The 13,288-nt window shown below is 49.0% G+C and overlaps 1 protein-coding gene across 2 annotated transcripts in view; it reads right to left on the reverse strand.

Annotated features, from left to right (window-relative positions):
- Positions 1-13,288, reverse strand: part of Olfm2 (olfactomedin 2) — a 79,058-nt gene that overhangs the window by 8,978 nt on the left and 56,792 nt on the right. The window lies entirely within an intron of this gene.

Genomic DNA, 13,288 nt, shown 5'->3' on the forward strand with positions numbered 1-13,288 from the left:
AACCCAACACTTGGGGGCTGAGGCAAGAGGATCATAAGTTGGAGGCTGGGGCTGCTTAGAGAGACCACGCTTCAGTCTGGGGCAGTGGTGCACTCCTGTAGTCCCTGCTACCTGGGAGGCTGAAGCAGGAAGATTGCTTAAGTGTAGGAGGAGTTCTGTGCTGGAGTGTGCCATGCTGAGCATGCATCCACACTAAGTCCAAATCAACACAGTGATCTCCCGGTAGAGCTCAAGGAAATCCTGTTTCAGAAGAGGAAATGTGCTGGGAGCATCTTAAAGAGCAAACACTGGGTCCAGGAGACGACTCAGGGGGTAAAAAGCTGCATAAGCAGGAGGGCCCGGGTTTGGGTCCCCAGCGCCCACATAAAAAGGCACCGTTGGTGGTGCAAGTTCTGGGGAGATGGTTACAGGAGGATCTCTGTGCTGTCTAGCCAAGGCTAGCCTACTTGGAGAGCTCCAGGCTAGTGGGGAGACCTGTCTCAAAAACAGATGAATGGCTCCTGGCAAGCTACGCCTGAGGTTGTCTTGTGGTCTCCACATGCGCCTGTTGCATATACCTGTTTACGCCCACACACATCCTAAGAAGCGGGGGAAACACATACAAAGATATAAATAAGCGAAGATCAAATATTTAAAGCTGTTGAGCAGTATAGACAGAAGAAATGTGGAAGAAGAAAGTGCCATTCAGGGTGTGGCTTCAGGTGTCACGAGCCCGCAGACGGCAGGAGATGAGGGAGACGTCACGTGTACGGAAAAGTGTTCCAGGCAGGAGGAACAACAGCGGCAAAGGCCTGAGGCAGGGTCTCGTACCTGGGTGACCAGAGCAGAGTGAGCAAGGGGCTGAGTGAAGGGAGGCCAGGGCGGGGAGGGGACAGTGTGACGGTGACGAAGCTGAGAAGCTGAAGCCAGGACTTTGGCTTCTGGTCTGAGTTCTGAGGGTTCCAAACAGAAGAGATGCACACTGACTCAGGTACTCACAGAAGGGCCCAGTTCAGTGACTGCTCAGGTCTAGGCAAAGTAGAAAGTAGCGGCCATGAGTTGAGAAATGGAGAAGTCTGGTCCTGTCTAGCATGCTTGTTGTTGTTTTGAGACAGGAGCTCATGCTGGCCTTGAACTCCCTATTGTAGCCAAGGATGATGATGAAATCCTGATCCTCCTGCCTCCACCTCATGCACTGTTATGCTCAGTTCATGCAGTGCTGAGGAAGGAGCCCAGGGCTTTGTACACGCCAGGCAAGCACTCTATCCACCAAGCCCAGCCTACCGCGTGTCCTACCACAAGTGTTTTCTGGAGAGGCAAGCAACATAAAATCCCTCATTTGCATGACTGTTACTGATCCCAAACAGAGGCACAGTACCCAGGAGCTAAGGCAGAGGTAAGCCAGGCTGAGCCAGGCTGAGCAATTGTGGGGACTCCGGCTGCCTTCTCTTCCCACTCAATAAATCCTTTTATTGAAATGTGAGCAAATAAGCTAACTACACAGTGAGCTCCACTCCTCACTAATTTATAAGAAAAATAACCCATTCACAGACCATGGTAATGAGTCAGGCTGTGTTTATATACAGCCTGCCTAAATTGCAGGACTGCCCTCCATGAGAGCCCACATGACCTTCCTTGGATGGACTCTCCTCAATTCTTTGTTTGACTTTACAAATTACACTGATTTATTTATTCATTCATTCATTCATTCATTTATTTATTTATTTATTTATTTATTTATTTATTTATTTATTTATTTATAGTGTCAGTGTGCATGTGTGGGAAAGTATGTGCCAGTGTGCATGTGCAAGCCAGGGGTCAACTTGCAGACGTTCGTTCTCCATTTCCACAGTGTGATTCCCGGGAACGGCACTCGGGTAGTCAGGTTTGGTGGCAAGTGCCTTTACCCTCCGAGCCGGCTCACCTACAACCTTCTTACTCTTGCTGGCATTTAGAGTTAGGCAGAGTGAAGGCTCATACAGCAGAAGCCAATGAGGTGGCCTCCCAGAGGGTTGATAGGCAGTTAATGGCAGCTGGGGGAGGGGCTAAGGAGGCCACACCCATCTACGAGGGTTGATAGGCAGTTAATGGCAGCTGGGGGAGGGGCTAAGGAGGTCATATCCATCTATGAAGGTGGATAGGGCAGTTAATAGCTGAGGAGAAGGAATCTCAACATTGTCCCTGCCTGGGGATTAACAGGAGAGGAAGAGGCATTCTTCAGCGGTGTGGCCACTGGTAAGGAGTCCACAGCCTGTCAACAGCTCCTCACCCACACCCTGTAAGCAACCCCCATGAAACTCACTGGGTCACACACACGCACACACAAAGTCATGAAAGCAGAAGGGGGTGCTGGTTGGGAGGAAGAGTGGGAGGGGTCGAGAGAGGGTGAAGGGATGGAGATGAATGAAGTACACCATGTGTGTTATGAAATGTCATAACTATTATTATGTATAATATGCTAATAAAAACTTATAGAAAAAGGCAGTGCCCCGAGTGCCCCAACTAGCACCCCGGAGGCCGTCACAGTCCCCTCTCTCTGTACTCAGAAAAGACGCTCCTAAGGTCCTCACCCCCAGGTCCTAGTGAGTCATGCCTCTCCTGTGCAAGAACTCTTGTTTTGTTTTCTGTGTGTGGGTGTTTTGCCTGCATGTGTATGTCTTCAGTCCCCTGGCGCTGCAGTTGCAGACAGTTGTGAGCTGGCATGTGGGTGCTGGGAATTGAACCAGGGCCCTTTAGAAGAACCACAGCCAGTGCTCTTAATCACTGAGCCAAGTCTCCAGCCCACTGTGGGAGAGCTCTAAACGTTTGGTTTGGTTGTTTGGTTTTTTTTCAAGATAAGGTTTCTCTGTGTAATAGCCCTGACTGTCCTGGAACTTGCTTTGTACAACAGGCTGGCCTTGAACTCACAGAAATCCAACTGCCTCTGCCTTTCCTGCTCAGACTAAAGGTGTGCACCACCACACCCAGCTACTCATGGGAGAACTCTTGATTCTGTTTTGTTTTGTTTGCTTTGAGACAGGATTTCATGTAGCCCAGGCTGGCCTCAAATGCACTATGTAGTCAAGGATGACCTAGGTCTGATACTTAACCTCTGGAGTTCTGGGATGACAGGCAAGTGCCTCCATGGCTGGTTTCCATGGAAGAACTCATGGTTACTCTAGGATATCTCACAGAGTCAGGAGGGTGGGGCTGCTCATAAACTCTGGGTCCATGGACTCATTTTTCTGCACTCTCCACAAGTGCCCCGAGTAAACAAAAAACTGTTCCATACCAGACTAGTTTCAAGAGTGCCTGCACACTACACCCTGTAAAACCCGGTGTGGCGGCCTATGCTTTGCTTCCATATGTGTCTGTGCCCCCACATGCATGCCTGGAGAGATCAGAAGAGGGCACAGGATTCCATGGACCTGTTGTAGCAGTCCTCTGCAAGGGCAGCCAGTGCTCTTAACTGATGAGCCATCTCTCCAGCCTCTTTTTACTTTTTATTCTGAGACAGTCTCTCTAAGTTGCCCAGGCTGGTCCTCTTGTATGCTCCCTGTATCCAGGTACTGGTAGTACAGGCTTAGTCCACCAGGCTCAGCCAGGAGCCCCACCTAACCTGGGTAAGATGGTCACAAAAGGTTCCCCTGCTCCCTGAAGAAAGCACCATTGCTTAGTCTCCTTTCAGAACAAATGCAGTTCTTTCTAAACTGAACAATGAACGGGAGCGCAAACGTCCCTGCCTGTCCTCCCACTGGCTCTGGTCCCCAAGCAATTAGGCTAGAGCTCCCCCCAAAGAGTCTCATTTACGCACAAACACAGCAGCCCATGCACATAATTAGCATCTCCGGCCTGTGTCTCCCAGCATGTCCTTTGAAGCAAACAAGACTTCTCCCAACATATGAAATACTGAATTGTAAAAGAGAAGCAAGCATCATGAAGAAGGCTTCTGTGGCTTTCCTGGAATAATTGTCTGTGCGGCATGAGCCTTGCTGGAGCATCTCTGCAGCCCTGTAATTAAATGCCTGGGGTTTGGCCGCCAGCTCTCAGCACACTGAAATCCTGAGTTTTGCCCTGCGGGTTAAGTTCAAATGCTCAGTCAAGTTCACCTCTATGGAAGGTGAGCGGATGGCCTAGGAGGCGTGACGTTGACGAGTCCAAATGCCATTTCTTCAAGGCTGGGGTCTAGCTATCCTGGTACCAAAGTCCCTAATTCCTGGAGGGTCTATCTCAGGGAAATGCTTAAAATGACAGTGTGGAGCCAGCAAGATGGCCCCACCAGTAAATGTGCTTGCCACTAAGCCCGACGACCTGAGTTCAACTCCTGGGGACCCACAGAATAGGAGTGGACTGCCCCCCCCCCAAGTTCACTGACCCCACACATGTGTCAGGCATCCATTGTCTTCATATTAACACACGAATATATGTAAAAAAAAAAATTTAAAGACAGGAAAATCTTGGCCACATGGGAAGACAGAGAAGCCCTTACCCAGGACTCCCGGTGAAGCCTCCGTCCAGCAGAGAATCAAGAATTCCAGCACAGTCACCAGCGCCAATTCTGCAATCTTCCAGGAATCTCACCAGAAAACCCATTTACACGGAAGAACAGACAGGTCCTAAACCCTTCATGCAACCCCAGCAGCTTCCGGTTTTACCCTATCCAGTTATAATTCCACCCATGTCATCTCCTGAGCCACCCCATAATCTCATCAAAAGACGGGATGTTTTTTGTTTGTTTGGTTTTGTTTTTTCCATACAGGGTTTCTCTGTTTAACAGCTCTGGCTGTCCTAGAACTCACTCTGTAGACCAGGCTGGCCTGGAACTCATAGAGATCTGCCCACCTCTGTCTCCTGTGTGCTGCGATTAAAGGTGTGCACCACCATGCCCAGCCACAGGGGGTGGCTCTTTTCAAATACTTTATTTTAATTACGTGTATAAATGTGTACATGTACACATGAGTGCAGTGCCCTTGGAGGCCAAAAGAGGGTGTTGGAGTCGCTGGAGCTTGAGTTACACACACTTGTGAGCCACCTCTCATGGGTGCTAAAGATTGAGCTCAGGTCCTCTGCAAGAAATAGTCATCTCTCCAGCCTCCCAGGCACTCTCCTCTGCTGAGTTCTAGTTCCCATCTTAATATTCCTGCTAATGGGCTCTAAGAGGATAAGCTATGCCCTCAAGTAGCTGTTCTTCAAATCACATTTTGTGAGCTGGAGCCTTCAAATATTTTCATGGAAGCCGCTGCCCCAATTAAGCACAAGACTCCATAACAGGTGCAGGGTTAATTAAGCCTGAGACACGCAGAGCAATGGTAAAGCCTCTGTCTAGAGTGAGGGGCTGGGGCGTGGCTCAGTGGTAGAGCCCCTGCCTAGAGTCACCCAGTGAGGGGCTGGGGTGTGACTCAGTGGGAGCCCCTGCCTAGAATCCCCTAGTGAGGGGCTGGGGTGTGGCTCAGTGAGAGCCCCTGCCTAGAATCCCCCAGTGAGGGGCTGGGGCATGGCTCAGTGGTAGAGCCCCTGCCTAGAATCCCCCAGTGAGGGGCTGGGGTGTGGCTCAGTGGTAGAGCCCCTGCCTAGAATCCCCCAGTGAGGGGCTGGGGTGTGGCTCAGTGAGAGCCCCTGCCTAGAACCCCCAGTGAGGGGCTGGGGTGTGACTCAGTGGGAGCCCCTGCCTAGAATCCCCCAGTGAGGGGCGGGGGTGTGGCTCAGTAGTAGAGCCCCTGCATAGAATCCCCCAGTGAGGAGCTGGGGTGTGGCTCAGCACAGTCTTAATAGCCATGGCAGCCTTGAGTTTTAGCCCCAACTCTGCTAAAATGAAGAAAAGAAAAAAGCTTCCTGAGACAGAGGGATTGTGGCTGGGTCCCCTGGGGGCAGCCACCCCCTGAACACTGGCTGTGGGAGGATTAGCCAACTGGAAGAGAGCAAGCAGCTGCCTCTTAATAAAATGAGGATGGAATCGAATTTGAGACTGGGTAATTTAATCAGCAAGCTGAGGTGGCTTGGGGCTTATATATTTATTTGGATTTTTCCTCCTTCTAGAAGAGCATCTAAGTGGTTTACAAGGATATGTAAAACACCACACAATGGATCCAATTAAATTTGAGAGTGGGATCAGACACACTGGGAGGGCGGGCTGCCAACCCACAGCCAAGGTGGTCAGATGTCTGTTCTTGCACTTTATCCAGCCAATTTGAGACTGAAAATCCAGCCCACGCAAATCATAAGGATCATATGGCCAAGTACCAGGCCAATAAGGATCTTTTTAAAAAGATTTTTTAAAGTTACAGTTGTGTGTGTGTGTGTGTGTGTGTGTGTGTGTGTGTGTGTGTGCTCTTGCTCATGTGCCATGATATGGGTGTATGTGTTGGTCAGAGCACAGCTTATACTTCTCCTTACCATATGGGTCCTGGGGATCGAACTCAGGCTGTCCTGCTTAGTGGCAAGCATCTTTACCTACTGAATCCTCTTGCTGGCCCCTACAAGGATTTTTATTTAGGCACTGCTTAAAACTACACAGGTAGGAGTGTTTCCTTTTTTTAAAACTTCTAACTATATAAATTGGAATAACTTGAAATTGTAAGGTTCAGTTACAAGATGGAATACTATACAGTCATTAAAATTGGGGACTCTGGGTCCTGGAATGCTTATTTAGCATATATAAGGTATTGGATTCCATCCTCAGAACCCCACAAAAATATCACATATACATATGAAACTCAGGACCTCAAGAACTCTAGAAAAGGGCTGTAACCCCCAGCCCCACCCCCAGCTCTAAGTCAGAGGCTCTTATCACTGACTTTTAAGTTTGTCTTTTTGGTGTGGGTGTGTGGGGGTGTGTGTGCGCGCGCGCGTGCGCGCGCAACGAATGAATGTGGAGACCAGAGGACAACCTTGGGCATCATTTCCCAAGTCCCAAGCACCAAGTGCTATTCATTTTGGTTTTTTTTGTTTTGTTCTGTTTTGTTTTGTTTTGTTTTTTTGAAAAGGGTTTCTCTGTGCAGTTTTTGTGCCTGTCCTGGATCTCTCTCTGTAGACCAGGCTGGCCTTGAACTCACAGAGATCCGCCTGGCTCTGCCTCCCAAGTGCTAGGATTAAAGGTGTGCGCCACCATTGCCTGACCACCTTGGGCTTTTTGTTGTGTTTTGTTTTGTTTGAGATAGGGTTTCTCTATGTAGCCTTGGCTGTCCTGGAACTCAGTATGTAGACCAGGCTAATCTCAAACTCACAGAGATCTGTCTGACTCTGCACACACACAGACACACAACACACAGATACACACTAGTACTGGGTAGGATTAAAGGCAAGCACCAACACACCCAGCCCTCTACACTGTTTTTGTTTTTGTTTTTTAAGAAAGTGTCTCTCAGGGTTGGGATTTAGCTCAGTGGTAGAGCACTTGCCTAGCAAGCACAAGGCCCTGGGTTCAATCCTCAGCCAGAAAGAAAGAAAGAAAGAAAGAAAGAAAGAAAGAAAGAAAGAAAGAAAGAAAGAAAGAAAGAAAGAAAGGAAGGAAGGAAGGAAGGAAGGAAGGAAGGAAGGAAGGAAGGAAGGAAGGAAGGAAGGAAGGAAGGAAGGAAGGAAGAAAGAAAGAAAGAAAGAAAGAAAGAAAGAAAGAAAGAAAGAAAGAAAGAAAGAAAGAAAGAAAGAAAGAAAGAAAGAAAGAAAGAAAGCAGGAAGGAAGGAAAGAAAGAAAGAAAAAGTGTCTCTCATTGACCTGGAGCTTATCAATTCAGTCAGCTTAGCTGACTGGCTAGAGAGTCCCGGGAATTCTCCTGCCTCTGCCTTGCCAGCACTGGAATTTCAGCCATGTACCACCACGACAGGCCTTTTAAGAAGGTGTGTGTTCTGGGGGCGAGACTCCAGGTTCTATGCTTGCACGGTGGCAAGCTCTTCAGCTTTTCAGCTCTCTCCCAAGCCAAGTTTTTAAAAACTGCATGGGGGGGGGGGGCAGCTAGCGAGGCGGTTTGGTGGCTCAGAGCACTAACTGCTTTTCCAGGGGACCCAGACTGGATTCCCAGAACCCACAGGGTTGCCACCCTAAACTGTCTGTAACTCCGGTTCCGGGGGATCCTACACCCTCTCTGGCCTCCATGGGCTCTGCACACGTGAGGTGCACAGTCATATATGAGGGCAAAACACCCACGCATGAAAAAATTTTTTAATTTGATGCATTTACTTGTATTTATTTTATGTGCCCCCTCTCACTGTGTGTGTGTGTGTGTGTGTGTGTGTGTGTGTGTGTGTGTGTGTGTGTGTGTGTGTGTGTGTGAAGACAACCTGTAGGAGTTTGTTCCCTCCATCTTGTGGGTCCCTGGACTCCATCTCGAGTAGTCAGGGTTAGCAAGAAGAACCTTTACCTACTGAGCCACCCACCACCACCACCACAGCCACTCCCCCTAAAGGAACGAACATGAATCCTTCTGTAAGGAGATGTGGATGGAACCCAGGACCTGCGCATTCTAGACCAGTGACTCGGCACCACGCCACACCCCAGCCCATCACTTGTGAGGGTCCTTGTAACCCTTCCTCACCACACCTTGTTTTGTGTTGTTTGAGACGGGATCTCATGCAGCCCAGGCTGGCCTCCCACTCTGTGGCTGAGGGTGACCATGAACCTGCTGGGATCACAGGCTTGTGCCACCACATGCAGTTTTATACCACTCTCAGGATAGAACCCAAGGCTTCCTACATGCCGGACAAGCGCTCAACCAACCGAGACCCAGCTCCGCCTCTAAAGCTTGTTCAAATTCATTTTTTTTTTTTTATTTTGGCAAAGGAGTAAGAGAGACATAAGCAAAAGGAGACTGAGAAAAATGAATCTGTTAAAACCTGACCCTGACAGCATATGGTTGGGCAAGAATTTGGCTTGGAGTTCCTAAGCAGAAAACTCAAAAAGAGAAAACTGGTCACTTCTGCTGTCCCTGGTGTCCTGAAAGCAAAGTACACCAGATGCTCCCAAGAAGCAGCAACTATTTTTGGTACTGAGAACAGGCGGGGATTTCTCCCACGGCCTCCCAAAAAGGACTCTGTGATGTCACCCACGTCTTTCCGGGCAAAATCCAAAATCTTTACGGTTAGGAGTTGCCCTCCCCCTCTCCTCTCTCCCCCTCTGCCTGCCCTTCAGTCTCCTTCTTTCTCGCCTTTTCTTTCTTTTTTTCTTTTTCTTCTCTCCTTCCCTCTTTCTTTTTTTTTCCCAGACAAATTCTCAGTCTCTGTAGCCCAGGCTAGCTCAAACTCACACTCTTCCTGCCTCCACCTTCAGAGTGCTGGGACTCCAGGTGTGCACCATCACACTTGCCTCTGGATGTTTTTCCACTCCTATTCCATCAGGTAGAACCCACTCCACAAGGTCCTGCCTGGGTTCCTGCTCTCAATTGATGACTGGAGTGCTGTGTAACCCAGGCAAGTTGTTTAATGTGTCTGTGCACGTTAACTGCTGTCCCTACCTCACAAGGATTCCTGGGAGGATGAAATGATTTAAAAAGATAGCCAATAACATATGCATTTAGAAGTAGAACAGTCCTAGGCAGACGGAGTTACAGAAGTTGGCTACCATCACCATTACTCTGCACAATTTTCTTGATCATGTGGAGGATGGGACCAGGGCCTCACATGTACTAGGCAGGCACTCTGCCACTGGGCTGCATCCCAGCTCTGCAGCTATTATTAAAATTGCCACCTTCATAACACCCAAAGGCCAATTAAGTAACTTTTTGGCGTGCACGTACACGCGTGTGTAGGCCAGAGGACAGCCTCAGGTATCACTCCTCAGGAGTCATCCACCTCTTTACAAATGTTCTTATCACTTTGTGTGTCAGCATGTGGAGGTCAGAAGACAATTTTGTAGAGTCCTCTCCTTACATCTTTACATGGACCCTGGGGATGAAACTCAGGCCAACGAGCTTGCACAGTAAATACCTTTAACCACTGAACCATCTTGCCAGCTCCACCTTATGTTCACACAGAGTCTCCCTGACCTGAAACTCTCAGTTCAGCCAGACTGGCTGCAGTGATGCCCAGGGCTCCTCCTTTCTCTACCTCCCCAGTACTGGGATTTCAAGCATGTACCACAAGTCTCACTTATTTAAAAACAGGGTCTTTGTGCTTGTAAGGCGGGCACTTTCCCAACTCACCCACCTCCCAACCTGTATTTGTCCTTTTCAAATTTAATTTTACTTATTATCATAATTATTGTATGTGAATATGCGAGAATGTGTGATCACAAGCAAGCAATTTGAATGTGGAGGCCACATGACAGCCTTCGGGGGTAGGTTCTCCTTCTGCCCTGTGGGTTCTGGGGCTCACACTCAGGACTTCGGGTTTGCATGGCAGGGGCTTTTGTTGACTGTGCCACCTCACCAGCCCCCTAGATTTTTGTGTTTGATTTTTAATCACTATACTGACAAACCCGACTCCTTCCAAAGAAGGGAGGTTTATTTACCTCCAACTCTAGAGGTCCAAGGACATAGTGCGGTCATCAAGGTTGCTCTAAAGACAGTCACGTGATGGATGGTGTCACAGCTCACATCAGAAATGTAAAAATTCCTCATGATGGGCAGTGCTAATTATCAACCTGACAGGATGCAGCATCACCTGGGAAATGGGCATGCCTGTCGGGGGTAATTTTGTTTATATTAACTGATGTGGAGAGACTCATCGTCGTTGTGGGTGGGACATTCCCAGTGCACTGGTTCATTTTTTCAGCTTGACACAAGCTGGAGTGACCTGGGAAGACGGAACCTCCACTGAGAAAATGCCTCCATCAGATTGGCCTGTGGGTCAGTTTCTCGATTGACGATTGATGGGGGAGGACCCAGCCCTCTGGGGGCAGTGCCACCCCTGGTGTGTATAAGAAGGGGGGCCGAGCAGCCACGGGGAGCAAGCTGGCAAGTCTCCACTGCGGTTCCTGCCTCCAGGCTCCTGCCTTGACTTCCTGCCCTGACTCCCCAGGTACTGGTCAAATAAACCTATCCCCCACTCAGCTGTTTGGTCATACTGTGACCACGGCAAGACTGAAACCAAACTTGGGTGGGAGTCAAAAACGGAGACAGTGGGCTGAGCGTCAGTGGCCATTGCCCTCTTCTGTGACTGTGGACACAGCGTGACCAGCTGCTGTTGGCTTGACCTCCCTGACATCGCAGACTCTACCCCTGAACTGTGAGTCAGACTCTGTGTTTGTTTTAATTAAAAATCCTTTTCTTAAATTTGATTTTATGTTTATGGGAGTTTTGCCTGCATCTATATCTGTGTGCCACACACATGCAGTTCCCAGAGAGGCCCCAAGACAGTGTTGGATCCCCTGGAACTGGAGTGATAGACAGTTTTGAGCTGCCGTGAGGGTGCTGGAAACTGAATCCAGGTCCCCTGGAAGAGCAGCCAGTGTTCTTAGCCACTGGGCCATCTCTCCAGTCCCGTTGCTTGGTTATTATTGTAGCTTTGTCTGTCTCGCAGATGTTTGTTGAACGGCTAAATGTTGATGGGCTGGTAGGTTAGAGACCAAATGTCTTCTTCACACGTTCACAGTAGCCCCACACACACACACACCATGCCGCTCCCTCCCCCTCTCCCAGGAGGGCTGTCTGAGGTCAGGCTGACACAGGCTCCTTCCTGGCCGGTTCCGAAGCAGCCCTGGAAGAGGAGCTGTGATAAATGAATCAGGGACACGCCTGGCTGCTGCATCTGAACCGTGTCAGCAGCCAGCCCTTTGGAGGGCTTGAGATAATAGCCAGCTGCCTTTGTCAGACCTGGAGGTGCTGAGCAAATCTCAGCTGACTGATAAGCTAGCTTGTTGGGCCTTAAAAATCGATAGCAGCTCACCCAGCCAGGCTTAAGGGTGGGGGATTGTTGGGGCTACCCTCAGTTTGAGCCACAGTGGCTCTGCCCAGGATCTGGGAGGCAGAGCAGGTAATATTGTTGAGAATGCCCACTCCCCACCCATTCACACATTCAGTCATTCATTCACTCATCTATTTATTCTCCATCCATGATCTATCCATCCATCCATGAGCCATCCAACCATGATCTATCCATATATCAATCCATCTATCCATGACCACCTACCCATCCATGATTCATCTATCCATCCATGTGTATCCTCATTCATTCATTCATTTATCCATTCATTCATTCATCTACTAGTTATATATCCAACCATTCATGGACCTATCATTAATCTATATTTCCTTTGTCCATGCATTCAAGCACCTATCATCTATTATCTCTCCATCCTTCCATCCATCTGTTCACTTATCTATCCATCTCTTTATCTACTCATTCATCTGTTAATCTCTCTGTTCACACCTCCATCTACCCATCCATCCATTTGTATATTCTTTCATTCATCCATCCACCGGTATACTCATTTTGTGCACCTATATATTCTTATATATGCCTCTGTGTGTGTACGCATGTGTGGAGGCCCGACACTGGGGATTTTCCTCTATCGCTGTCCATCTTATTTTTGAAAGTGTCTCTAGCTGAATTCACTGATTCACTAGGATTGCTGGCCAGAGCGCTCCAGGGATCCCCGTCTCTACCTTCCCAGAGCTGAGGTCACAGGTGCATGCTGCCACGAGAAGTTTTTACACAGGTTCTGAGGTTCCAAACTCAAATCTGCAGATGTGCACGGCACATGCTTTACCTACTAAGCCACCTCCCTAGCCCCAGTTTTTGTTCATTTTAGAAAGGGTCTCCTGTAGTTCAGGCTGGCCTTGAACTGCCGACTCTCCTGCCTCTATCTCCTGAGTACTGGGATATCAGAATGCCTACCATGCCTGGGAGGGACATAGCACAACATGAACAAAGGTCTGCAAACAACCAGCAGAGTTGAGGTTCCCTAGCTCTTAGCTGAGCCATGTTAAGGTCTGGGTATATGTGTGTGTCTTCTAAAGGTCCCCGTGCTGGAAGCTTGGTCACGGTGATTAATGGAGGCAGTTCTCAGAGAAGCCTGACATGCAGCAGTTTCCTCCAAGGTTAAAACCTTCCATCTTGAAGGGAAATTTTTTTTTTTTTCCAAGACAGGGTTTCTGTGTAGCCCTGGCTGTCCTGGAACTCGCTCTATAGACCAGGCTGGCCTCGAACTCAGGGATCCACCTGCCTCTGCCTCCCAAGTGCTGGGATTAAAGGTGTGCACTTCCACTGCCTGATGAAGGGAAACGTCCCAAGACATCGAGTGAAAGAAACAAGCACTGAAGAGACCGTCCGGTGACTAAGAGCACGTGCTGCTCTCGTGGAGGACCAGAGTGTGGTTCCCGCTCCTACTCGGTGGCTCACAACCATGTGTTAACTGTAGCCCTAGGGATCCAACACCCTCTTCAGCCGGCAGCAGACACAA

The sequence above is a fragment of the Peromyscus maniculatus genome, chromosome 7, assembly GCF_049852395.1.
Source record: "Peromyscus maniculatus bairdii isolate BWxNUB_F1_BW_parent chromosome 7, HU_Pman_BW_mat_3.1, whole genome shotgun sequence".
In the NCBI taxonomy this organism is placed as follows: Eukaryota; Metazoa; Chordata; class Mammalia; order Rodentia; family Cricetidae; genus Peromyscus; species Peromyscus maniculatus.